Source organism: Rhodnius prolixus, unplaced genomic scaffold (genome assembly GCF_049639745.1).
Source record: "Rhodnius prolixus isolate KJV_2025 unplaced genomic scaffold, Rpr scaffold_2, whole genome shotgun sequence".
NCBI classification, from domain to species: domain Eukaryota; kingdom Metazoa; phylum Arthropoda; class Insecta; order Hemiptera; family Reduviidae; genus Rhodnius; species Rhodnius prolixus.
The window spans coordinates 44,893,494-44,921,258 of record NW_027411592.1 but is presented as its reverse complement, the minus strand read 5'-3'; the positions used below and the strand labels follow the sequence as shown (position 1 = coordinate 44,921,258).

The 27,765-nt window shown below is 34.1% G+C and overlaps 1 protein-coding gene and 1 long non-coding RNA gene across 12 annotated transcripts in view; one reads left to right on the top strand and one right to left on the bottom strand.

Annotated features, from left to right (window-relative positions):
- LOC141449739 (discoidin domain-containing receptor 2-like) overlaps window positions 1-27,765 on the top strand; it is a 556,155-nt gene that overhangs the window by 227,392 nt on the left and 300,998 nt on the right. Inside the window, exon 1 of one of the 10 annotated variants that reach the window (XM_074119464.1) lies at window positions 13,598-13,816. The exons of the other annotated variants lie outside the window; for them this stretch is intronic. The gene's annotated coding sequence lies outside the window, so the exon portion shown is untranslated. Of the gene's footprint in view, window positions 1-13,597; window positions 13,817-27,765 lie in introns of those variants that run through there. 10 annotated transcript variants of the gene reach the window in all.
- On the bottom strand, window positions 4,826-12,902 carry LOC141449743 (uncharacterized). Of its 2 annotated transcripts, XR_012455664.1 has the most exons (5): window positions 12,714-12,902; window positions 8,761-8,984; window positions 8,586-8,682; window positions 8,050-8,213; window positions 4,826-5,231 (listed from the first exon to the last, which is right to left on the bottom strand). It is a non-coding gene; the product is annotated as an uncharacterized lncRNA (long non-coding RNA). The 2 variants fall into 2 exon arrangements; XR_012455665.1 differs by lacking the exon at window positions 8,586-8,682 and having other exon boundaries at window positions 12,714-12,894.

Below are 27,765 nucleotides of genomic sequence, written 5' to 3'. Positions count from 1 at the left end.
TGCCTGGTTTAAATAATTCTTCGCTACTTCTTTTTTAATAAAAAATAAGCGATAAATTATTCATTATTCTCTAATTGCACTGCACCCTCCATTTTATATTGGCCTTGATCCCATCTTCTATCCTACTTTAAAGAGTTAAATTACCGATGCCTAATGAAAGCGTTACATTGTAGAGGACGTGTGTTCTTGCGGGGTAAATCTTGAGATTAGGCCTTACGATTGTAGGGAGTTAGCGGTGCAGTCTTCAGTTATACTTACGGTGACCATTCGTACTGTTTTTGGCAGGACAGTACTGTTTTTTAAGACGCTGTCCTTCTTTTTTTTTTTAAGCATAAATGTCCTGTTTTTTATTCATTTGTACTGTTTTTTACTGTTTTTCAATGAAATTTTAATTATACTCAATGAAATTAATGAAAATATGAATATTTTTTCGAAGATTTATGTATGATTTTGTTAAGATCTGATCTTCATATTGTGAAAATTAGATATATTTGTATATTATTGTCGTTAGTATAGTTTTAAAGAAAGTGACATTAAAACAAAATTTGCTGTAATTTTAAAAGACTGACTATTTTTTCTATTTACAAGAGTTACTATTTACATTTTGTTACTAATTAATAAGTGTATAGTGCAAGTAGTCGCTCAGTTTCGGCTGAATATGGGCCATATTATATGGCCATTGTTTTGTAGTAACCGATCTCGAGTTAATAAACGTATTAATATTTTTTATAGGTTTTTTTTGCTCCTTGTCCTGTTTTTTGATACAAAAATAATGGTCACTGTAGTTATACTGAACTTCGGCAGCGAGGAACTAAGATTATCATCGTGTGGGTTTCCAATCTGGTAATTTGAAGGAACGTTTTGAATTAGGGATTCCCGTTGGTATGCTGTCTTGTCTATCTAATGTTTAGTACATTAGTATATTTAGTAGTTTTCTGCTTGAGAATAGTAGTTAGGTAAATTCGTCTGAGTGGTCACTCCTAAATTTTTAGATGATGTTAAAAGAATCCGGTGGGATCGCCAAATTATTGATTTGTCTTTGGCACTAATTTCTACCAAGTTATAACATTCCCAAGCTGTTTTTAGAAATGTACTAAATATTCGCTATAAAAATACATTAGTTTTTAACTAAGAGGCGAGCTTCTAGTTTCAAATCTGATTGATACACCCTGAAGAAGTGGGAAAAAAATATTTAATATTGGCATTTACTACAGATTGTGTTAAGTACCTAGGACTCTACATGAACAAAGCCTAACCTGGAATCCAAATACTAGACTCAAACGGAAAGAACTGAACAGACGATTCAAACTTCTCTCTAGACTTCTTGTCAAGCGATCTAAACTCTCACTACAGAATAAACGACTTATCTACACTACGATACTGAAACCTGTCTGGACTTATGGAATGGAACTTTGGGGCTCAGCCAAAGCTTCCAATATCTACAGAATCCAGCCCTTCCAGTCAAAAACACTCCGTAGAATCGCTAATGTTTCTTACTATGTCTCTAACTCTACCTTGCACCGAGATTTCCTTGTTCCTCTATGTTTCGGAAGCTGTAAGATCCCGTTATATTAAATTTCACACATTAATCACCTCACATCCTAATCCACTAGTATCCCAACTTACTACTCTACCAGAAAAATCCACCCAGGCGGTTGAAGCGCAGGTGGCCACGCGATCTTCTAAATGCAGTAAGTGCCAGTGTACAGTAGTGAACTGTACCTCTTTGGGAGTTTCACTAATGGGTTCTCATTAGTTTGATTCTCATGAGTTCCCTCATGTATTCATGTATTTGTTCTATGTATCAGCTTCACTTGTTGCAGAATTATACTGCAGTTGTGAAAATAAAATAAAAAAATAATAGTAAATAAAAAAAATAAAAAAGGCCTTTAGAAAACAAGTTCTATTAATTGTCCTCTTTCAAAAAAAATAATAAACTCAAAATAATAATAATTAAGGAAATTTTTAATAAGAATTAGTGGCAAATGTTTTATTACAAAATATTAAACGTTATAAAAAAAAATGAAATAATAGAAAATATAATAATATTATCAAGGTGGAATAGGGAAAAACACTTTGTCGAATAGAAGGGCAAATGTAGAGCGAGCAGTACAAACGACCAAATGATGGCCTGGATAAGGAAATATGTGGGAAACAGAGGCCCGAGCAAAGGGCTGAGTAGGGCGCTTACTTTCAGCCTTCTTGGATGTGTAAATTCTGGCCGGATAAATTTCAATAAGAGCAAAGCTACTACAGTTACGCCCTTTTTTGTTTGTTTTTTATTTATTTATCTATTTTTTTTTTTTTTTTATCATGGTAGCGTAGAGAATTTATTGGGCCGTAAAGTTGTGGCGTTACCTATCTAGTGGGTCCGTGGAGCATGCGTGGTCACTTCGTATCGTACTTTGAAATATATTCGTGTTCAGGAAGTGCGGTATGTTGTACGGTCTCACCTGACCCAGAAGTTTTATTCAATTCTGCAGTTGTTTTTTTGTGTCTGTGTGGCTTTCAAAATATTACTACTAAAATATGAAAGTTTTTCTCACACTTTTTATTTTATTTCTGCTGTAGATCAATTCTGCTGTTTGCAAAACTGTCCAGTATTTGTGGCCATATTTATTTATTTGTTTTCTCTAACTCTCTCTTAAGTGAGAGAAAATATTGTAAACGTGTAAATTTTAGGTTTTTATTTTCATTGGATCGAATAAAATAGATAAAAACTTTATTTGAAAATATCTACATAACTTACAAAGGAGTTCTAATGTTTTAACAATTCATTCTTTTTACGAAGTTTATTGTCGTATAAGATGGGACAAGGAGATTGTGTTCTGGGGAAAAAGAGAGACAAACATGCAGCTACTGGAAGAAGTAAGGGAGGGAAGAATCGTAGGTGCCTATTTGACGGCAGAGTTGGTTAGTATGACAATCTTGAGTAGTGAGGGAGTTTTGGATAGAGGAGTGTCTAGGTTTATGAAGGATATCTTAATGGATGCAGTCCATTCCAGTAATTAGTGGTGATTCTGTGATATTTGTTCTGTGTTGGTCAGGATTTGGTTGATGTTACTATTATAGGTGAGACTCCAGGCGGCCTGGTGACCACTTTGTAGAAGAGGAGTTTGTTCTGAACAGTTTTCTTCGAGTCTCGTGAGAATAGAAGGAAAAGTAGTGTAGTCGATTAACCGGAATTAACTGGTATAGAAGGTCAGTTTGTTGTCCAAAGTTAAGCTAACTACGAAATTATATCTTTTACGAAAAATAATTGCCCTGAGCGTTCATAATCATTTTTAGTGGTGCTCGTTCCTTCCAAATTTATTCTAAAGAAGAATTTTATATTTAGTACAATGATCTATTCTCTCTTGACTCTCGTTCTATTCACGACTACTCGAAAAACGTTCTAAACTGACCCTGACGAACAAAAGAAAACTATAAACCGTCCTTCTTGCCCCAATATGGACGTATTGAATACAACTCTACGGAAGTGCTAAAAAATCGAACATCAAACGACTTCAAACCTTACAATCTAAAATTCTAAGAACAATAGTTAACGCTCCCTTCTACGTCTCCAATCACACAATGCACGCTGATCTAAATATTCCTCTCGTTCCTGAAATAACCCAATCTCGGTACCCAAAACTCCACTCAAATCTACACAGTCATTACAACCCTCTGATCCACAACATGTCCACTACAACACTTCCTTCAAATCCACAGTGCAGACTCAACACATAACGCTGATCTCCTAGGATGATTACTTGCCTCTTGACAACGGCTTCCATCACTGGATAGACGTCGTTCACTCTCTTGGCCTCTTGGCGCACGTGCATGTGCGTGCATATATACAGGGTGACCGGAGTTATATGCTCCACCCACTTTTTTTTTAACTGCGGGAAATTTCGAAAAAATAAAAATCACGTACCTATTTAATCATTTTTAGTCTAGTTTATTTTCAGTGATTGTCCCATTTTTTTAAACCCCTCTATCTCGAGATACAGCATCCAACTTTTGTTTTCCAAATGGAACGTTATATTTTTTGTTGCATATTTTTATAGTATTTGAGCTTCTAAAAAAAAAAAACAAAAAAATATTATAAAATCGGTTAGGTTTTTCAAAAGTTATGGTAATTTAAAATATGAAAAAAAAATGTCAGTTTATTGTTAAAATTAGGTTATTTTTTTTAAAGAATCTGTTCATACTGGGCACAATCTACGGATAGGCAAGCCAAAACTCTGGACTCCCATGCTTTGCCTGTAGCAGCACTTATGGTGGCGAAGTCAAGATCTAGGCAGGCTAGAGTTATTCGACGTTTCAGATCATCGACTGAAGCCACGGGATTAAGGTTACTGTACACTTTATTTTTTAGATATCCCCACAAAAAATAGTCCATTTGGGTTAAGTCCGGAGATCGAGGTGGCCATCGGATGGGACAATGAGTCCCTAAGCACTTTTCATGGAAATTTCTGTCCAGGTAACCTCGAACCACTCTCGCATTATGTGCCGGGCAACCATCTTGTTGAAAATACATATCTAGCCGACGTTGTAGATGAACATCTTTAAGCAGAACTGGCAAAATGTCTCTTCAAAAAAGTTAGATACCTTGCACCAGTTAAGTTCTCTCTGTAGAAGTATGGGCCGATTGGTAGATTTCCTAACACTCCACACCAAACGTTTGTAGAAAAAACAACCTGAACGTCGAATAACTCTAGCCTGCCTAGATCTTGACTTCGCCACCGGAAGTGCTGCTACAAAAAAAGATTCTAAAAACAATTTTTTTTAGATTAAAAAAAAAATCAAAAAATACATTTTTATCATCATAAATTACGAAATTTTTGCCAAATTAAAATGTGATCTTAGTACAATTACTTTTATAGAATACTCTGAAATAACAAATATTCTTAATTCCTTTGTGAGAAATTAATTCATCGCTGGCTGTGGACTTCTCATATAATTTCAGTTTGCCTTCTCCACCCATTTCTCTTTATCTTCAAGTTCCTCTGGCCCACCGCGCTTCCTCCTGCAGCTCTTGTAGGAAACCAAGTCACAAACTGTTCTGTACGACCACCATGCTTTAGTTCTTACCTCCTTCCCTAGTCTACTAGTCGTCCTCTCGCCCTTGTTAGCTCGTCTCGTCGTTTATATTACCACCCTTTGCTCCTCTTCTTCAACAACACGGCGGGCGTTCAGTAATTTATGGCCAATTATTTGATAATTAAAAACTTTGGAATTTCCCTCTGCTAAAAAGACGGAAACGGTTTAATTAAGCAGAAAATAAGGGCGTTTAGAGAGATATGGAAAATTATCCTTTATGTTTTTGATGAAATTGCGACTCTCTAAGTGGAGAGAGGGATGCCACCACAATTCGTTGTCGGTAAAATGGGAAGACCAGCCTTTTCTTTCGCTATTTCAATTCTTTTTTAAGTAGCAATGGAAAATATATAAAAAATGCGTTGTTTGCTTTCTAGAATTTCTTTTTTTAAAGAATATAAATAATTTTAATTTCATACCTTATTTAATTTCTACATTAAATAAAGATTTAATATTAAATAGCTTTAGTTTAAACCTACATTGCTTTTGTTTATGTTTTAATGAGTTTCTCTTTGACAAAATACGTCGCAAGTTTTTCTACTACTAAATACAAATGTTATAAACTCCTAAATTCGAATTCCTAAAACATATATAAAACCCATTTTTTTTCAAAGAAGTGAGGGAAATATTCCATCGTAATTAAATGTATATAAAGTATGTATATTCTAACACACACATTAAGAATACAGGGGATAAAAACAAGAAGGCCACGGGACAGTATTGGCATATGTGTAAGTATCTAAATCCAGATACCGTCGGATGTTATGTTCACCCTACTGGTAATAGAAGAGATGCTACGTAAATTCCTCGCATACAACATGAGCCGAGAACATAACGTTCTGAATAGAAAGGAACACTTGGTATAGTTCCAAGAAATCTCTGTCCCAAACTATTAATGGTTTTTTTTAAAAAAAAAGAAGCGAATTCTCTTCTGATCAATGGGCAATGTTGGACATGACGACTTACAAGCCATTAAAAAGACAATATACAAATTTTTGTTCTAATTTAATTTATATCTTGTGTAAACTAGTTGGTTGGTTGTTGTAGCTTTTTAAACTCTGATCAAATAAAAGCTAATTAGAGCAGACGATTAGCAATAATTTATTTAATGATATATTTAGATTCCGATTTGTAGATCAAATGGTATCTTGTGTTTAAATTTAAATCAGAAATGCCAGCTTAACTATTATAAAAAGTCTGGTGGAATAGTATGACAGTAAAATCGGGCGTTACAAAGAACACTGTAACGAACTCTATTTCAAATCCCTTTTCTGCCTAAAACAGATTCTAGAAAAAATTAATCAAATGAAAGTTACTGAAAATCTATAAGGATGAAATTTTTTTTATTTTTTATATTTATCCTTTTATTGAGATTTACACCTGTACCTACAGGGTACAATAGGTAAATGCGTTAAGTGTATATAAATAGCTTGGCAGACGTGAATGACGGTCATCCAGTGATGGCCGCCATTAGTCACCCAGTTGGTCACGGGGCCAACGGCGCCTCAGGCGTCTTCAAGGATTGGAGGGTAGCGTAATTGACGACAAGTTTGCAGATAAAGGGTTGGGATGAAGTGAGAGTTTTTGGTGAAAATTTGTATATCGGATTTTGGCAAGTTCGGAGATGAGTGGAATTTGGAGATCTGTATGGTTGCTAACACAGAATTGAGCCTCTACTATGCGGCGGAGTATTTTGGATTGGAGTGTTTGCAGTCTATTGATGTTGGATTTTTTAGCTGTTCCGGTAAAGTTCGAGTCCGTAAGTCCATATTGGTGTGAGAAGAGCTGTATTGAGTCGTCGTTTGTTCTGTAGTGAGAGTTTTGAGCGTTTGTCGAGTAGTCTGGCTAGAAGTTTGTATCGTTTGTTTAGTTCGGTACGTTTAAGTCTCGTCTGGGGGTTCCAGGTAAGTCTCTTGTCTAGGTACATTCCAAGGTAACGCACATGGTGGGATAGGTGTATGATGTAAGAAGAAATTTAAATACGATATTTAGAGAAAATTGTAGGACCTATTTTTTTAAGAAAATAGAAAATCTACTCGGTAGACGGATTTTCTTTTCAAATTTGTAATTTTTGCAATCCATTTAATTTTTCTTAATAATGTCCAGATTATACAGAAATAGTGGTTTAGATGAAGCCAATCCAATAGTCTCAGATTTACTTGGACAAATGTTTCTAACACAAGTTGTGCTCCGAATTGTTGGTGAAATGAATGCATAAAGTTTAAAACAAATATTTTTGGAGTTATTTTCCTCAAAAATCTTTAAAAAGTAAAATAAATCCATTTCCGCTAGAGGGATTTTGATCGCTCAATTTACACACCATGCTTCGTTTGGGGATATTTGCAAATACGCACATTTTGTGATAACCATTTTTTTTTTTTTCGAACTTAGCGGAACTCAAAACGAATATATCAGGTTTTGAAATCGAAAATTAGACATGATCTCCGTGTCTGCTTTAATGATTATTTATCACCATCACCATTCCAAATTATTTAATTTAAAGTCATTACGTCTGTCCATCAAACTAATGAATTTTGTAAGAAACAGGAAAGTTTAATTTGGATTATTAATGATTTAAAAAAACAAACTTTGTTTACGTGCTCTTTTTGGATAATACTGTCTTAATTTGTTTTAGAATTAGAATGTGTCATTTCTAGTATTATTAGGATAGAAAAGAGTTTTCTAGAAAGTTGTTTTGCAGACTCGCTCTAAGCAGGATGCAATTTAGACTAGTTATTTCTATTAAGTGTATTCTATTGCGACAAATATGGTTTAATTTGAAACTCCGTAAATTTAAAAAGGTTTTAGTGGTATATATTAAATTAAATATGCAATGAAATCTTGAATTAAGAAGACATCTGTAAGAATTAAGAAGTCTGTCTGATTAATATACAAAGGAAAAGATAGCCTTACGTGTTTGACTAACTGAAGGTTCCAAAGTGTTTGAATTAAATAAATTAACATTACCATTCAATCGTTCAATGCAGGCGGCCAGATCCTTTGACTAATGATCAAGTTTATTTAGAATCTGAATTACTGAGTTTTCCGGCCTGTTCTTCAGGAATCTCCATCCTAACTACATTAAGCAGCATCCTAACTGCAAGTAATATTTGCTCAGCTACTGGCAGCTCCTAATAAAAAATTTAAAGTATTATCGGTTCAATATAGCGAATACTAGAATTAAAAGCAGGTGATAAGGATCAAACAATTGGTCTTTGGTTTCTCTCAAAGTAATTTCATGTAACGAGGAAGCATCAATTGCCAGCCTTAGGTATACATTTTGAGTCCACTGCAACTTGAATACAATTGTATAGAGAATTGTTAATCATTTTTAGTGGCTGATTCATTCATCCAATTTCAGGCATAATTTTTGATTTACTTAGCCAAGCTTTTGAACTAGCGACTAGGTCATCTTCAGGGCTTATACTCATTAACTATTCTAATTTGTTTTCATTGTTAACAGGTAGAAATACGTAAACATTCAGGACAGAAGACACACTAACCTTTTAGGTTAACTATGTAAAACAAATTATAATTATGATTGAAACAAGCAATAATATGTTCTTCTTTTGAGTGGCTTTGTTATACTCTTGTACCGAGCTGGAATGGAAGAGATGATGATTATGAAAGGGATAGAGCTATCGATATTATACTATATTCTAGTATATTATCACAAACCTAGCTATTGCTGAAATCCTGTCACCTTCATAATAACGCATCTCATTAATTCCTGCTCATTGCAAATTGACACCAGCTGTAGTTATACTCTTTTACTTGCATAATTCGAAGATGGCGCTGTCTAAATTAACACTATTCTGTCACTGCGTTATTTTATTTGCTGTTCTCAATGTTCACCGTCTGCTCATGCATGGAAACTGTCTGACAAACAGTGCTTTACCTGGCTGACATTGATCATTAAATAGTTATAAAAAAAAAAAATTTGTATGTAAAGCAGTGTAATTTAAAAGTAATTTGAATCAAATAACGAAAGGTGAAGTTCAAAAAAGATTCTGTAGCTACCGTCTCTGTCTTGCTAACAGACTGTGTCTTCACATAAACAAAGTCTGAGAGGGGTGGAAACTTGTTTGTAGGCCATTTCCTGGCCAAACTGCCTCGCTAGATCCTTGCGAGAGAGAAAAGACCTCCTGTAGACAGCCTTCCCTTTTATATATACATAGTTACTCAATACCCCATTGAGCAGTACTCTCTTGCAATACATACACATGAATGCAAATCAAAGAGGCTACATCCATGCCAGCTCAACATCTCAAAAAAGACCTTCCTACAGGGCAATTTCCCCCCCCCCCTTCCTTTCACCAACCTTTTGCCCGACTACAAGAAGAACAAAATACTACTCTTTTACTTTAGTTTAGAGAAGGAGAAGTGAAGAGGAGGCGGTGGAGTAGACGACTCTGGCACGGGCGGAACATAGATGACATTTTCTCAGTAGATACAACCACCATACCCTTCAGTACGCCATCTTTTCAAGATTCCTACCTTGCAAGATTCAATCCTGTATCCGTGGTATACTACAATCCTCATCTCACCCATTCCATGGTCTCTAGTTTACTGGTGGATGGTGCAGCTAAACAACAATCTTATCCATCAGCTCGTACGATGCTCCATGAATAAAATCATTGTGTAGTGAGGGTCTTCGTAGAGGAAACACGAATGGTCGTTACAAGAGTTATTTCTCTCTTCAAATATTGCTTAGATATAACAATAAATATTGATCCTAATGGTACTGTTTGCTTTGAATATCACAAAGTTAATATCTTATAAATATATTTAATTTAATTTCTAATTCAATTTAAAAGAACTCTATTTAATTGTAAAGCAAACAGTGAACAGAAATTTTAACCAATTTCAATCCTACTTTTTGCCAAGCTTTCGATCCAAAAACTGGATCATCTTCACAGCCTAAACTGATTTTTAGCTTTTAATTACGTAGCTGGGCGCTAATGGCCACAGACGTCGATGCGCCGGCAAAAACAAAAAAAAATTACGTAGCTTAAACTATGCTTAAACTGTTCTTAAGTGTTCCTTACGCTAGTGTAAAGCCATGTGTTGATCTTTAAGACAATATTTTCTCTTAACTCTTAGGTAAATCAGTTACCAAAAGAAGATGAACAGTATTTCCTTTTAGTAAATTACCAAGAGTCCACTTTTTAGTGTAGTAAATCCACACCAAATAGAATCAAACAAAAGAGGGTACCTTACAGCGGAGATTTCTGTCGTAGCTTGACCTAATCTATTGAGTATGTTGGCGTCCAAATAGAATATTTAATATTTTGGTGGCAAATTATAGTGCATTTCATGTATGAATGGCAAATATCTGGTCTAATGATTTTGATTTTACAGTTGCTTAAAATTTGTCATGAAATACTAAACTTTAAGGTGCCGTAACTACATAATACGAGGTGTGGCTATTAAATAACGGGACTATTGCTGTAAAAAATTTTATTTTAAATTTATACATATTTAGTTATTATCACCCCTCCCCTAACCCTACAACCTCCTTGCGAATTTACCATTGTTCGAAACAGTGCTGGAAGTCTTTTTCTGTGAGCTCCTGCATGACGCGTGCTGCTTTTTCTTTCACAGCTTCACCGGACTGAAATCGTGTTCCTTTTAATGCAGATTTGACTTTAGGGAACAGATAAAAGTCATATGGGGGTCAGCTCAGGCGAATAAGGCGGATAGCCTAAAACTGGGATGTTGTACTTAGCTAGAAACGTCTTGACAGGCAATGCAGTGTGAGCCGGCGCGTTGTCTTGATGGAGAACTTATGACTTGTTCTTCTACAAATCGGGTCGTTTTTTCCTTACTCTTTCACGGAGTTGAGCAAGCACCTCACGGTAGTAATGTTGATTAATTGCAATCGATATTTTCATCCGTTTTGGACGTGGAAGGGCGACTCGGGCGGTCATCATCTCCGACATCTTCTCGGCCATCTTGGAAACGCTTGAACCACTCAAAAACTCGCGCACGTAATTAACATTCATCACCATAAACTTCTTTTAATAAAAGATAAGTTTTATTAGCGGTTTTATCAGACACGTCAGATGCTGCAATCGAAAGAGAAGGCTTTATGCTGCACAGCTGTCGGTCGTTAAGATTTTGCTTAGTTTTTCTGTAGCAGCATCAGTCTCATTATTTAATAGCCACACCTCGTATAATCGTAATGTGACTCCCAAATATTGAACATTTGACAGTATCACCAGCTTACTGCTTAAATCTGTGACATGTCTGAGAACCAGTGATTGGAATCCGCATTTCAGAACTTAGTATATTTTCGGATGAGAACGTTGTTTGGCTGTGTCATCCGCCATTAAACTATAAGAGCATGGAATGGGTCGGATTTGATCTGTAATAAACCATCGATAGTAAAATAATCGAATTTCTGTTACTTTCATTAAGTGATAATTTCCTTAAAACTAAATTTAAAAATGCAAAACATAATATTTGAGAGAAGTTGCAATCTGGCTAAGATCTTTGATAGGGTCCTCATCAGGCAGTCTCCTACTGCTCCAATCCTTCAACAAATCTTGCTTTCCTTAATCTATCTGAGTCACATTTTTAGATACCTTTGCACTCCCAAAAAATTATTATCCCAATTAAAAGTTTAAAAAATAAAAAAATAACCTGTTTATTCCGGTGCGATTAGTGTCGAGATGTGTAGAGATGCTGTATTGCTGATTATCCAAAAATAAATGAATTAAATGGAAAGACTTTTAGAAACCTTTTATATTTTAACAGCAAATCTGGTTAACCACAATTTTTTAACCTAGGTACACTATCAGATGTCAATATCTGATATCTTGGTCAAAATCAGATACTGGAGATTATGTTGCTGTTAGAACTGCGCGTTGTTTTTAAATTCACTTTAGTGAGATACTTTCATTTGCCTCAGAGATCCGAAAATTAATTTTTTTTGGTTGATCAGGTTTAATAACAAAGGAGATGGGCAAGATTGTTTATGCTTCCCTTCTATTTTTTGGAATTGTCTAATAAATACAATTTATACGGGCCATGGACCGGTCAGTTGGCAAAACTGTAATGTGCCTTTTTGAAGTCAATGTGATTAGGTTGAAATAAACACTAAGGGATTTTCAGTGCGTGAACTAAGAACGTGCTTACTGTGAATAAACGCTAAACTGTACTTAAAGTAAGTCTCGCCTAATTAAAGAATCTAAAAGATGTCTGGAATTGAGTCATGAAAAAGCCCAAGAACGTTGAGCATTTCCAGGGAACATATCAGCCGGCAGAAAAGTAAAGTACAAAGCTAAGGATGAGATTTCCCTCTAAAATTCAATAGGAACCTTTTCACAACATTTTTAGAAACAATAGCCGAAAAAATAGGATAAATTGTGGCAAGCCATCTGTTGTAGTTACAGTTTCCAGTTACAATTCAAGCATGGAAGCAATCTGTTACAGCCGGCCGTAGAAATAAAACTACACTTCACACAATACGCACTGTTTCAAACAATACTAACACCGATTTAAGACAACACGATCTCTAACTACTCACAGCAAATCTGTGACTGTACAAATTGTATTCCCCATCTTTGTAAGTGAAAGGTTATGAAGCTTCTAACAATTAATAATCAATGAAAGAAATTGTTCTGTACCTTGTATAAACTTAGCATCTTAAGTAATTTTATAAACATATAACCTAAACACAATTTTTCTTTAAAAAAAAATTCATCTTAACACTCCCTAATATTCACTTATAAAATCGCGTCTACAAAGAGACATAACTGAAGAGTTAAAGCTAGCCGCCTGTAACTGGCCAGGCAGATCAGCTGGTAAATTAAGGTTATCTCAGTTGTGAGACCAATTTTTTATTTATCTATTTATTTTCCTTTTTAATCTACAAATATCAAATAAAATGAGTGACTTTTTAGAACAAAATTTTAAGCTGAAAGAAAATGTGACTTTTCACACTTTATTTGCATTGATTTAATTAATTCTTCTTAGATATTTTAAGCCCCCCATTAAGAAATAAATAAATCAGGGGGTGTTTAAATAGAAATATCAATCCTAAATAAATAATTCGAAGTGATTCTGATTCGCTGTTACCATATAACCCGCTAGATTTAAGTGTAAATATAAAATAAAGAAATAGTTTTATATTTATATTTGAATATGGCGGGTTCTATAGTAACAGCGAATCAGAATCACTTCGAATTAGGCCACACCTCCGGGGAGCTATTCTTAAGATTTACCGTATTTATTTATTTACAATACGGGCAATCACCCAGTTACAAAGAAATATAATTTAAAATAACATTTAATAATAATAATAATAATAACTATTACTAAATAAAAATTTAATAATTTTAAAGTGGACTTCCAAAAATATCTATGAAATAAATCCCCTAATTCTAATTAGATTTTATTTTTGTAGATTGTGAATGAAAATAAGTAAAAAAAAATAATAAAATTGGTCACCCAGCTGAGATAACCTTAATTTACCTTCTGATCTGCCTGGCCAGTTTCCGGCGGCCATCTTTAACTCGTTAGTGTTGTCTCTTTCTTAACGTGATTTTTTAAATGAATTTTAGTATGTGTAAAAGTGAAATTCGGTTTTATAAATTGTTTAAGTTATACTTTGTGCGTGATATACAGTTTTAGTGCGATTAGTGTTGTGAATTATTTCAACTAGTGTCAAGTGTCAAGTGCTATTGGACTGGTGATCTATTGATGTGCTGATGGATATTCCTTAAACAAGGTAAGGCTTTATTATTAACTATTTAATTTAGTATCAATTGTATTTTTATTATTCTTGCATGAAAATAGCATGTTATCATTTACTTATTACTTACAAATTAATATTAATGCTACGTTTTCCCTACGTTCAGTGTAGGTTAATTCTTTAATTTTGAACACTTCTCTTGATTTTTAAACCTTTTTAATATATTCTTTAACCTTTTCTGTTAATCAACTATAAATTAGCGTTTTTGTTTCCACTAATTGTCTTTTTGGGATTGATTCATTTTCCGTGTATTCTTTCTTTCCTCTTTCCATTTTGATCTAGAATAAGTTCAAAATTTACATTCTTGTTTTGCCCACCTTGCTTTTAGAATTGATTTCCAACTCTATTTGATGTATTCTATGATCTATTGTTTTTAATCGACTATGAGTTCAAAATTAGCAATACTGGTTTGCCAATGTAATTTTTAGAATTGTTTTCTAAACGTTTTTAATGTATTCTATAATCTTTTCTTTCTAATCTACTATAAGTTGTAAATTAGCGTTTTATTTCCCCAAATTGTCTTCTTATCCTGTTTGATGTATTCTTCTATCTTTTGATTTTGATGGGCAATGAATTCAAAATTAGCATTTTTATTTTCTCAAGTTGTTTAATCGGATTGACCTTTTTATAGTATTCTTTACAAATTTCATTTTAATCGAATAAATGTTCTGTACTATTATTCTTTGGTTTCCCATTTTTTTAAATGGTTTTCTATATTTTTTTAAATGAATTCTTTCTTCTCTTTCCTTTTCAATCGAGTATAAGCATTCTTTAATCCACTGAAAGTTTGAAATTAGCATTCATGGTTTTCCCCAAGTAGTTTTTTTGAAATTTATTTCTAAACCTTCAAAATTACTGTTCTTTGTTTCCCCAAATTGTTTTTTGGTATAGATTTCTATACCTTTTTATAAATCCTCGTATCTTTTTTCTTTCCTTCTTAATCGAGTTTAAGTTGAAAATTAGCATCTATTTTTTCATCAAAGTATTTTGGAATTAATTTCTAGTCCTTGTTGATGTAATATAGTCATAAGTAACAAGTCGAGAAATCTAATCAAGTGTATCTCTTAAACTTCACAAGAAAAAGTAAATACTAACAAGTCAATCAAGCAATTTTCTGCTAACCAAGTTACCAATTTATATCAGTTTCTTAGAAGACAGTATTTTTGTTTCATAAAAAACGAAATTGGATGAATTTGTAAATAAATATTTAATAGAAAGAACCCTTTTAATAGTTGAGAACATACTACACTCTGTTACATTCATGCTTTTTGTTGTGTGGTTTGCTCAGCTGTGTCGGTGTGTTTGGTCCGGAATGACTTTAAAGAGTGTATCAGTCAACTGATACAAAATTATCAGTTAATTATAGTTAATTTGGGCTTTCATGATATTTTGGTGAATGGATTTCTGGTTGTATATTTCTACTCTTGCTAAGATGTCCTTAAGTCTTCCTTTTTTCCTGAATGTGACAGAGTAATTGTGTTGTTGGATCTGTGTTTGATAAGGTTTACGTAAGTTGTGTTTGTACGAGCGGATGTGTTCTTTGTATCTGTCTTGGATTTTTCTCCCGCTCTGGTCCAATATAGGTACTATCATAGTCTGGTCAAACTAGTTGGTAAATATCGCTGTTGTCATAAAGGTAGCTAGTTTCGACTTGTGTACGAACTGTTCCCGAGTTCGATGTTGGTCCTAAGCGCGGTTTGTGGTGTAGTTTCTTTGAAAGGTTCATAGTTTGTATGTACCGTTTCCGATGTAACTATAAGTGGCGAATATGTTGGGTTATTGTTTTGGCCTTAGTTTGGGCAATGTTTGAACTTAGTAATTAATTAATAATGTTGATGGTATTGCTGTTATTGGTGGCTATTGTGCGAATGATGTTGAGTTCTCACTCATAGTTGGTGAGTACGAGTACAAGAGGTGTAGTTTTCTAAGATCCAGGGACTTTTCTCGTTCACAAATTCTCGTGTGAAATTGATATGGCGATATCTGTTTAGGTAAGAAAATAATTTACATATGTCTAGATCTAGTTTGAATATGAGTTGTAAATGATCTACCTAACGTGCGTAAAATGTTACAACGAATTCTTTCGTCAATTGTGGAACACACGTTCAAGTTGCTTAAATATTTCAGACAATATTGTTGATGTGGAGTGTCATATTCCTAATTTGTCATTAGCAACATAAAAGTTTTTTTGTTAAATCTAAAATAATTTTGTTTGAAGGTAGATTAAAGGTAGTTTTATAAAAATTCTGAGAAAATTGTTATTAGCTTAGGTTTTCAGTAATTTTTGAGAAATCAGATTATTTTTGGATCCGATTAGGTTATTCTTTTACCAGGAGATTTTCATTCTACTATGTTTGTCTCTGCATGATTTGTGACGTCTGTTTCTTTGATTTCATCTTGCCTAGTATGTTGAAGTATGTTCACTTAGAATGCAGTGTTTAGAATCTCTGAATAACTTGAGACGCGGACCAGTTGGTGAGGAATAGAACCTAATGATCAGCAATGTGGATGCTGTAGTGGAGGCTTATTACTTCCTGTCACTTGAACCAGAGCCTCTGATTAAATATTCCACTGTTAAGATCTAAATTGTTTTTGTTTGTTCATGTTCATTGATTAAACTTAATTATTATTATAGACGATTATCGTGAAGGTTTATTATTGCTGAGAAGTTGTAACATCATGTGTCAGACTGGTCCATTGTTATTGTAAAGTATTTGTAATCTTAGACTGCTAATACTTACCCTTTATCTCTTTTGATAAACCGGAAATGGTTACTTTGTTTGCCTATCCAATACAACTCACCCACATCAAACTTAAACAGTCTAGCTACTGTTAGAAGAGCATAAGGGCCCAAGTAAGATGGGTTTGGGAAACCCTTTAAAGCTCATGTCCATTTCCATCCATGCCCAAACCATATTTCAGTAGGATCCTTTCAGCAGGAGCTTTCCTTTGACAAAGAAGTGTTGATTAAGATTAGACAGCTAACACCCTCTTTGACACCCTTTTATCCTTACTTCTGACCCTTTAAATTGGCGCTCACAGTAACTAGCAGGCTTCCCATTCATTCCTCTATATCTTACTATTACCCACTGCTACATTGGATACGGGCCACTTTGTACTAATCTTTGTTGGTATTTAATTAATTCTTCTACGTGGCGACTCAATTGCCCGGACACCAAATTACGATATCTAAGGGCGGCGCTCAACTGCCCGCAGTTGTTTTTTTTTTTTTTTAATTGAGATGTTTTACAGTTTTTAATCAAATGTATAAATACCATCTATTAGAAGTTGAAAGGGTTAAATAGAGACGATAGTAATGGAGTGACAAACAACAGAGACGTCACTAGATGGAGGTAGTTAGCAATAAGCGTCTTTAATACTACTGGCTGACAAAGCCAATTAACTCATGGAGACTAAATTAATAGAAGAATATAATGATCTTAAATTATTAGTCAGTAATTTATTTCTTACCATTATATCGAATTAATTAAACATTTAGAAGTGATGGCATGTTTATACAATAATAGGCTGTTATTTCCGGCTAATTTATCCTGTAAAATCCTTACTGTAATTCTGACTTTATCTACTCTTCCGGTGTACAAGAGGAAGTGCTAAGACCTTGTCCAACCGGAATATTGTTTAGTCTGATTCCATTGCTTTGATATCCTCTCAACAGTTTATTTTATTTATTTACTATTTTATTACAAACGGCCATTCTGTTACACATTTAATATTGTGAAAAGATGAAGTTCTTGTATCTTATTAATTATCAGCTGACTCTGGAACTCTTTGGCTTAAAATAAAACGTTTAACCTAATTAGTTTCTCTTACTCGGTAAGGAAAGCGTTTTGGTGATGACAAATTTTTACTGAAAATCACCATTTTCATGTACCCAAAATAGTTTTTTTTTTTTTTAAAGATCTTTCTTGATTTTTATAGAATATTTCAAAAAAACATGGACGCCTACTATTGAATCATTAACTGAGTATATTACTCGATTAGATAAATAAAGTGAATTTATTTAATTAAAGTCAAAATAATCTCCTGGGCTTACGGAAAATTTTAAAATATTTTGATTTGCTTGAACCAAACCAATTGAACCAAAATTTTGAATTAGTGATCAAAATTTCTCTTCCAGTAGAAGAAGATCGATAGATGGGAAAGCTTTGTTCTACTATTAAATAAAGTAATGAACAATATTCTTGTTCTTCTAGAAGATGAGGTGTAGATAGTGTAAAAACCATTCCGTTACGAATTGCTTTAAATTAACTAAATATTTACTTCTTCGCAGTTACATTTTTGGGAAGATTCTTAATTTCTAAAACATAATTGACATTGATGGTTTTGGTTTATTTCGACCGCTGTTGATAGATGATTTTTGGTGAATATCGAGGTGCGGTCTTAAATAAAAACAACTTTTTTGCTTTATACCAACGTTTCGGTAAATTTTACTACCTTCTTCAGGGTCTGTACAAAAATAATACTTTTTATTTATTTATTTTTTATTTTTTTGGTTTTCAACTGTATCTATATTAGTGTAATATTCCTTTTGTATAGCCCTGAAGAAGGTAGTAAAAATTACCGAAACTTTGGTATTAAGCAAAAATAGTTATTTATTTAACAAGTGTGGAAAGTAGTACTTTTCCTCACGCGAGGCAGGGTTTGCACGCTCGAGCGAGCGAAGCGATGCGAGTGCAAGTGCAAATTGCCGAGTGTGAGGAAAATACTTTACACTAGAGTTAAATATTATATTTTTTCTGCAACCATTTATTAACTAATAAAATTAAAAATTTCATTTTTACAGTCTACAAAAAGTAATTTATTTATTATAAACATTTATTGTTATATTACAATTATTTACATTACTTACGTATTTACATTACTTATTACATTTTCTGCTGTTTCTTTTATTGATGGAGGAGTGTTTTCTAAACAGGCATCACTAGAATCCATTTTAAATTTCTATAAGGTAACACTATAACCTTTTTATCTGTTATAATTAAAAATATCTAATTATTTATTAAAGTATTATTTTTATTTCTATATTCCTTTCAATTTTTATTTTATTTTTTAATATTCGTTTTTTAATTATTTAAATAAAATAAATTTAAATAAGCTTATTAGAGTTTTACAGAAAATATTTATGTTAATAACAAAACTTCTTATATCAAGGAAGCACAATAAAGTTTTTCCACTCACTTGTGCGGAAAGTGACACTAATGGGAATTTCCCCCCACTAGTGTGGGAAGTTGGGCATTACACAGCTGATTTTAATTGAGTAATGAGAACTTCCCTACATGGTTGCAGAACAAAGTTGTTTTTATTTAAGACCGCACCTCGATATTCACCAAAAATCATCAATAATTGACATTATATTATCATTGTAAGTTAATACACAAGATTGTGGAACACAGAACATTAAATTCATTTTTTTAAACATCCAGTAAAATTAGATATTGTATTCCCTTATTAATTTATTATTTATTCGCCGTTAAATGAAAATTACACAAACCATTCCCAGTTTGTGCCGTTAAGCAGTTCTATTAACGCTGTACGAGACAATAACCTGTAACCCACAGAGTCATCTAACTCTAGATTCACGCATGGTATTAACCCCATTGGTAACCAATTTACTAAATAGATTATTGTTCACTTAATTGAGATGATTTCTCGAAAATTGCATCAGATTTTCAGTAAACTTTGCGTCAAGGTGGCCACAAGCTTTAGTTTGGTACAATTTATTCTGGTAAAATGATGTCAAATTCTATTGTTTCTTTAAGGAGAGTTAAGTTTGTTGTGAAATTCTGAGCTCGGAATGGATTTTCCAACTATTCTAATATTATTCTGGAAAAGGCGCCACGGTAGCCGAGCGGGTTAAGAGGCGAGACCTGTAAAGCTAATATGTATTGTTGGTACTGGGTTCGATTCCCGGTCTTAGGCCTTGAATTTTATTTAATGGTTAATTACAGAAATTTACAGTAAAGTACGAGGTGTGTTCAAAAAGTAACGGGAATTTTCGTTTTTTGAAAAAAATATTTATTTATTCATCTACATTAATATTGTCGCCTTCAAAGTAGTCCCCTTCGCATACAATACACTTGTGCCAGCGCTTTTTCAAATCCTCGAAACACTTCTGAAACTCGATCTTTGTGATAGCTTTCAGCTCTTTCAGCGATTCGCTTTTAATGTCATCTATGCTTGTAAAACGACGGCCTTTTAATGTTCTCTTTATGTTTGGAAATAGAAAAAAGTCATATGGAGCCATGTCTGGCGAATATGGAGGCTGGGGCATCGTTAAAGTTTTGTTTTTGGCCAAAAATTCACGAACAAGCAATGAAGTGTGAGCAGGTGCATTATCGTGGTGCAAAATCCATGAATTGTTTTGCCACAAATCCGGGCGTTTTTTTCGGATTGCTTCACGCAAACGGCGTTGAACTTGTAGGTAGTACTCCTTATTGATTGTTTGACCTTGTGGCAAGAATTCATGATGCACTATGCCATTAAAATCGAAGAACACAGTGAGCATAACCTTCACATTCGACCGCACTTGTCGAGCCTTTTTCGGTGTTGGCGATCCAGAATGCCTCCACTGGGACGATTGAGCCTTAGTTTCGACATCATATCCGTAAACCCATGTTTCGTCACCTGTTATAACACGTTTCAGTAGATCCGCATCGTTGTCGACTTCATTGAGTGACTCTTGAGCAACTTCCATTCTCCGCTGTTTTTGTTCGAAATTCAACAATTTTGGAACAAATTTTGCTGCCACACGTTTCATACCCAAAACATCCGAAAAAATTTCATGGCATGAGCCAATTGATATGGCAACATCATCAGCGACTTCTCTGATTGTGATTCGGCGATCGTTCATAACCATTTCTTTCACTTTTTTCACGTTTTCATCGGTTGTTGATGTGCTTGGACGTCCAGGTCGTTCGTCATCTTCAACGTTTTCGCGGCCATCTTGGAAACGCTTATACCACTCGTAAATCCTTGTTTTACTCATAGCAGACTCACCATATGCCTTTATTAACATTTCACACACTTTATTACACTTTATTTCATTTTTTACGCAAAATTTAATACAAATTCTTTGATCCATTTTTTTTAACAAACAAAAATCGCCAAGTTCGAAAAACACGTCTAACCTTAACGGCTGCCACTTAAGAAGTAAACAATGAATATTACTGAAAATTTTATCGTACTTCAGGGGCATGTGTACCAACATAATAAAAAAAAAAATTTTACAATCAGACTCTCCAAACCCGCGAAATTTAAAAATTCCCGTTACTTTTTGAACACACCTCGTATGTTTGCTAGTCACCTCCGTCCACGACACCTAATTGGTAGCTGGACGTAAAGCCCCGCCTAAAAAAGTAGGAGATTACTTTTTTACTTTTATTATTCCGGAAATGATTAACTAAAAGATAGCATTCCATACTTGTGAATCCAATAACTTTTAAATAATTTTGTTTCAAGCGAAATACTTGTTTAGTACAATCTGAGGACTGATGTAGTGATTATCACATAAACAGTCATTTCATTTTATTGAGCAGTTTTATAATCTAGGTCAGTGGTTCTTTACTTTTCAAAGACGCGGAACACAATTATGTATATATTTTTCTCGCGGAACACTAACATTAAAAAATTAAAAACTCGTTCAGACTCGTTCATTGAAATGAACGATTTTGCCTATCACTAATTCACTTCCACTGGAAAAATGCTGTAAAAGACTATGACTTAAAAAGATAGGCCAGCTTTGGTAGTAGAAAATTCAAATTTAAAAAAAGGAACGATTTTTTGTTTTCCTATCTTTCCTAAGTTTCTAAATTTCAATACATTTAAAATTTAAATTTCGCGGAAAACTTGGACCATATTCGCGGTTCACTGGTTAAGAACCACTGATCTAGGCAATATTAGTCATATTTTTAATACATTTGGATTTGAAAGAATATTTATCCTGAAATTTGGTTCTTATAGAATATCATGTATATTCATAACTGATTTTTTATTCTATTTGGGAAGGCTCTCTCGTCAGATTTCCGAAATCTACCACATAATGGCAATTGAAGAAATAGTTTCGAATTTGAAAAAAATGATATTAAACCGTAAAAAGAGGCTTTACAAATTTCCATTTCTGTTTAAAGTCAGTTTTCACCATTTCCTTGTAAATAATAATAATTTGGTGTTATTAAATCTTATTTTCTAAGTTTGTGAATCAATTGGTGTTTTTCCATTAGCGAAAAATGGACAGAAAAAAAATGAATGAAGATAATACTGAATAGGAAAGCCATTGAGTAATTTATTGAATTAATAAAGTACCATGTCCTACTTAGGGAATTCGGGAAGAACTGGAGCCCAAATATTCAGTCGCTGCAAAAAAGAGAAGCAATAAGTAAAAGCAGTTCAAATAATGTGAATGATGTAAGAATATAGTTGGTTGAACAAGTTATATTTGTTTGTTTATCATCCAAAATATTGATGTCCTACATTTCCAATATTCTTTTGTTTCCACCTCCATGATTGTGTAGCGCTGTTGTAAGGATCATGAAATGTAATAAATGAATCGGTTGTCTTGATTTAAACGAAATAAAAGGCAATATATCTTTCACTTCATCTTAAAAAGAATATTGCATTAGACTGTTCAGCTTCGATCTAAGAACTCTCTCTCACTTTCTCTGTCAGTCTATCTCTCTCGGGATACAAATATTTTGAAATATTACAATCGTATTATGATTTTTCTTTTATAAATGATTTATCTTTTCTCTTTTGTATCATTTGATTATTTATTGTTTCTTCTTCATTTTAATTATTTCTTCAATTATTCTCAGATTTTGCTTCCTTCATAATATTTTGGTAGTAAAGATATATATATTTTTTTTATAATTTCGTTACGATTAGTGTTTTGAAGATTTTTGTGAATATTTCAAAAGTCTCTTTGACATTCCCTAGCTGCTAATTGGCGTGTAACAGCATTAAAGAACGGCCATACATTCAATATTTTACAATTTTCTCTGAAAAAATAAATGCTCGGATGATACTATTTGGAACTTAGTTTAACAAAAAATTAATATATTTTTTAATTTACTAAAAAGGAAAGTAGATATACAGTCGACTCTCGATAATTCGAAACTCGATAATTCGAATTTTTCGATAATTCGAACTCTACAGCTGTTAACTTCGGTAAATCGAAAAAATGCAGTGTATTTAGATGCGCTCGATAACTCGAAATCCTTTTCTTAACAACAAGGGGAGAGAAGGCTCTAAATTCGAACGAGGCCGCTTTCGTTCCTTATAATTCGAATTTTCCCTAGTAATGTTTACTTCTCATTTTCCGCTTATTGTTCATTTCCTGCGTAATGTTTTCCCTCTCCTTTCAGCCCAGTTTAACTTTCCAATTCTCTTTCTTAGTTTGTCACGATGGGAAGTACGTCTCCCTTACTGTGTCCCACAAAGAAAACAGTATCGTGGCCGTGAAAAGTGGTTCGAAAAGAAAAGATATCGCCAAAACTTTCAATATTCCACCATCAACGCTTTCTACAATTCTAAGTCACTTGACTAAGTCAAGCCACATTGAATCAAAAAACTGTTCATTTTTTTAATTAGGTACATATGTATATTATTATTTATTGAAATGTTAATACATATGTAATTTTTTTGTTCTTTTTTGTCGTTTTCATTATTTTTACTATTTTACTTGAGGCTATATATGTCCAAAACTTAGGTAAGCTCCTACGTATTTTCAATATACGTATGTACATACATATATACATAATAAAAACTCTTAATAATTCGAATTTTTTCCCCTCTTCTTGATAATTCAAACTTCTTGATAATTCGAAGTCTCGATAATTCGAATTTTTCTTGTAGTCCCTTGGAATTCGATTTATCGAGAGTAACATCAAAAGCTAAGCAAAAGGTGGGACAATTTTTAACCCACCTAGCCGCAAAGAGTTAAACAAACCTTCTGTTTCGCAAATTGTCCACCAGAATAATCTGTTCAAATAACTGATGTTAAAGCAGCGTAGGCATCGTGACCATATCAACAACAGTGGGTTAGTTGTTGTGTTTGCTTCCGTTTTGGCGACCTAAGAACTTTCATCACTGAGGGTGGTCGTTTATTCTACTCTCTGGGTGGCTAATTACAAAATTTGCACCATTTCTTGATTCCTTCAACTCTTTTGCAAAATGAGTTCATTTACAAAAGAAAAAGTAGATCCTCTTCTTGGTCAGCTGTTTCTTGTTATACTCGTAGTTCAACTATTGGTTTCATTTTTCCTTATTCTCGTTCACCCAACTAAAACTCGTAGTAACATTTTGGTTAAGGTTAGTCTTAAATATTTAAATGCTTAATTTGTAAGTCAGTGACTGACTTTATAACTATATAATTAACATTCCTTTCCCTCATGCGGGTGTTCGTACACATACTGCATGTGTGCATACTGTAAGGTGACACTGCACCATAGGGCACTAACCACGTGAAAAATATATCGCTTGTTCGTTAAATGTAATCAGAGAAGGCCAAGCCTTACAATGGCAGTGTGGTTTTGACATAGTTACTTGATTCACTTACGGTTCTATCTTTGACCACAAGGAAAGATGGATTGAGTGGGAGGCAGAGCGAGAGTAATATCTTCCTCCCTCTACTACATACTTTCCATTCATTCATAAATGTACAGAACACAATCCTATTTGTGCTAGCCAGCAGTAGCCCCACACTAGTCTAGCTTATATTTCCTAGTGTCTTGTGTTTGTGAGGCTGTGGCGAGTCCTAGGGTGGGTTGGGTGAATTCTAAAACAACTTAATGGACGGCCTCTGAGTGCTTCTTGCTTGTTTATACAGCACACTGTTTTGGAAGGATTTCCTCCTTATCCCCTGAGGCTATCCCTTGGAAAAATATAAAGTGAGAGAATTAGGTGGCGCTGAGTGCTTACCATTTTCAAATGTTATATTGCTCCTTCAATTGTTTTAAGTGTATTAAAACATTTTAGGTTGTTTTCTTGAAGATAATTGTAGAGTATCTTTCTATACAATTTCATTTTTATTTATTACATTATTTGCATCTACTGTTACTGCAACCTACTTGGTCATACGGCATCGAAGTATGGGGATCGACTAAGCGTTCCAACTCACTACGCCTCCAGGCATTACAGTCAAATATACTTCTTAACGCTCCGTTCTATGTATCTACGAGGGTCGTTTGAAAAGTCCGTGCAAAGATAAAAACTACTTAATTTTTTGGGGTAAACCTTTTTTATTTTTCAACATAGTCTCCTTTTAGGCTTATACACTTCGTCCAACGCTGCTCTAGTTTGTTGATCCCTTCCGAATAATAGGATTTGTCCAAGTCTGACAAATAGCCATTCGTTTCTGCAATCACCTCCTCGTTTGAATAAAATCTTTTTCCCGCCAGCCATTTCTTCATATTGGGGAACAAATAGTAGTCCGAGGGAGCCAAGTCTGGAGAATAGGGGGGATGTGAAACGAGTTGGAACCCTATTTCCATTAATTTTGCGACCACAACTGCTGAGGTGTGAGCTGGTGCGTTGTTGTGATGGAAAAGGACTTTTTTGTGGGCCAATCGTGGGCGTTTTTCTTGCAGCTCGGTTTTCAAACGGTCCAATAACGATGAATAATATGCACCTGTAATAGTTTTACCCTTTTCCAGATAGTCGATGAGGATTATTCCTTGCGAATCCCAAAAGACAGTCGCCATAATCTTTCCGGCCGAAGGAACGGTCTTCGCCTTTTTTGGCGCAGATTCCCCCTTGGTAACCCATTGTTTAGATTGTTCTTTGGTCTCAGGAGTGTAGTGATGTATCCATGTTTCATTCACAGTGACGAAACGACGCTTAAAGTCCTGCGGATTCTTCTGGAACAGCTGCAAACCGTCCTTGCAACACTTCACACGATTTCGTTTTTGGTCAAGCGTGAGCAATCGCGGCACCCCCATCTTGCGGATAGCTTTGTCATGTCCAAATGTTGATGCAAAATATTATGTACCCTTTCATTCGAGATGCCCACAGCACTAGCAATCTCACGCACCTTCACTCTTCTGTCATCCATCACCATATCATGGATTTTATCAATGATTTCTGGAGTAGTAACCTCAACAGGGCGTCCAGAACGTTCAGCGTCACTTGTGCCCATATGGCCACTCCGAAAATTTTGAAACCACTTATAAACTGTTCTAATCGAAGGTGCAGAGTCACCATAATGTTTATCAAGCTTCTCTTTAGTCTCCTGAGGCGTTTTGCTTTTCATAAAGTAGTAGTATTCAACACACGAAATTCTTTTTCGTCCATTTTTTGAAAATCACTCGACTTCCTCGAGTCAAACGAATGCCAAACACAAAGAAATAGACCGATCTGGCTGAAACTTGGTGTGTGTTCTTCCAAGAGATGCTACCAACTAAACATAACCTCAATACGCGCCAGTGGTGCTATCTCTCTGACTTTGCACGGACTTTTCAAACGACCCTCGTAATCTCACTATCCATAATGACCTCAAAATTCCTTTCATTACAGATCTTGCTAACACTATTCCTCTACAGCAGCTCATCCTAACCCTCTCATAGAACACCTATCTTCCTCCACATTACTAGGTAATCCTCTAAGGAGATTGAAGAGAAGATGGCCTCGTGATCTTCTCTTATCGTGAGAGCAAAGCACGTTACTGGAGTGGCACCACTGGGTGCCTTCTCCACTCAAGATTTCCTGTTATTTCTTTTCTCTTTCACCATATTTGCTTGTTGCAACAACTGTTGCAGTGGTAAATTACAAAAAAAAAAAAAAACATTTGCTTACTTAAAAGTAGCAGTTTTTTCATAGATATTATTTTTAAACGAAAAATATTATTGGCTTTCTTTCGTCTAACTTCTTGACTCTACCCAAATGTTGTATTTTTTCAGAGAGTATTGATTAGTTTTTGGATTTCTCATGTGTCATTGGCAGAATGAAAGAATTGTATAAAAAAGTCTTCGCAGGTCATTTTGAGAGCACGTGAAAGAATAAAGTATAATTACTAAAACTAGCCGACCGTTAGCAAACCAGTTTATTTAATCATTTATTCATCTTACAAATAAGTATACTTACCAAAGCATAAATCTACAATGCGGAGTGACTAAAATCTACCAAAATGGCACAAATATCTGTGCTTTCTCCCTAGAGCAAGTTATTTCCTTTTTTTGACTTCCCTTTTGCTAGTTCGGTAAAGTTGCCACAAAGTCACTTTACAGAATTATTTGCCTAATACTCAAATAGCTCGTGTAATTAATTAAAATAGATAATATTTATTGAAAGAAATAATGAATCAGTGATTTCGAACGTCATAGCTTTTCTGTTTTTCGTAATTCCTAACATTTTGAAAAATATTTGCAATTACAAACAAAGATTGACTCTAATTGCTGTTTCTACACATTTCTATTGACCAACCAATATATTAACAATAATTCTCTTTAACTCCAATTAATTGTCGAATTATTTATTCCAAACATGAATACGCCATAGCTGATCTTTCTATAATTTCCTAGAACTATTTATATATTACTTTAGAATGTTTCAAAATGCAAGAGTTAGCCAGCAATACTTTGCTCCCACAGTAAATGACAAAGATTCTAAGGAAATCATATCTCATAGAAATAATCTAATTCATCTAAATTGCCCCATTTTGAATTTTCGACTATATATAGTTAACAGATCCGGCCTTAACTCATTCGGACGATACGAGCGTTTACAATAATTAGAAGAAAAAGGAACAAAAAACAGATTCATCTCACGTTATAGGAAGACACGTATTTATTACTCATCCTCTAGACAGATCTTTGACACCACAGCTTCTCTCACTCTAGCTTGATTGATCCAACATTTACCACTACATGAATATACTTGTTAATTTTATTCATAAATTTCATTTCCTCTTGTTA